The sequence below is a fragment of the Etheostoma cragini genome, chromosome 12 (genome assembly GCF_013103735.1).
Source record: "Etheostoma cragini isolate CJK2018 chromosome 12, CSU_Ecrag_1.0, whole genome shotgun sequence".
Lineage (NCBI taxonomy): Eukaryota > Metazoa > Chordata > Actinopteri > Perciformes > Percidae > Etheostoma > Etheostoma cragini.
In genome coordinates this window covers 690,718-691,496 of record NC_048418.1, presented here as the reverse complement: position 1 = coordinate 691,496, position 779 = coordinate 690,718, and positions in this window count along the sequence as shown.

Sequence of the window (779 nt, the reverse complement as noted above, 5' to 3'; positions counted from 1 at the left end):
TGTATGTATGTATGTATTATGAAGAAATAATATGTATATTTGGTGAGTATTTAGTATTTAGTGACAAACATCTGCAGTCTGATCCACACATCATCTTCTTAATGACATCATAAGACCTACATACAACACACACTGATGACATCAGTGTGTGTGTGTGTGTGTGTGTGCGCCTGTGTGCGCATGAGTGTGTGTTTGTGTGGTGTGAAAATGTGCAAGTGTGTGTCTGTCTGTGTGTCTCTGTGTGTGTGTGTGTGTCTATGTGTGTATTTCCATGTGTGTGTGTGTGTGTGTCTCTGTGTGTGCGCATGTCTATGTGTGTGTGTGTTTATGTATGTGTGTTTGTTTGTGTTTGTGTGTGTGTGTGTGTGTGTCACACAATTTGATTGCTGACCGCCGCGAAAAATATATCAAAATGAGGAAAGAAACTGAGAAAACAAGAAAATGAGAGAAAACGGTCCTTTAGTTACACAAGTGTGAGCGTATTAATTAATAATGTGATGTAATGTTACTTTAGCTTTCCTGGATAATAAGTATGAATGAATGACTAGATGAATGAATGATTGAATGAATAGATGAATGAATAATGAGAGAGATCCAGATGTGTTGTGATGTTCAGGTCTCTGGCGCCACCTGCTGACAGGAACACACTTTCACCTGTTTAGTATTATTTACACCTGTGTGTGTTTGTGTGTTTGTGTGTGTGTGTGTGTGTGTGTTTGTGTCTTTGTTTTCATGTGAATGTGCTAGTGTGTGTGCACGAGTGCGTCTGCGTGCACATG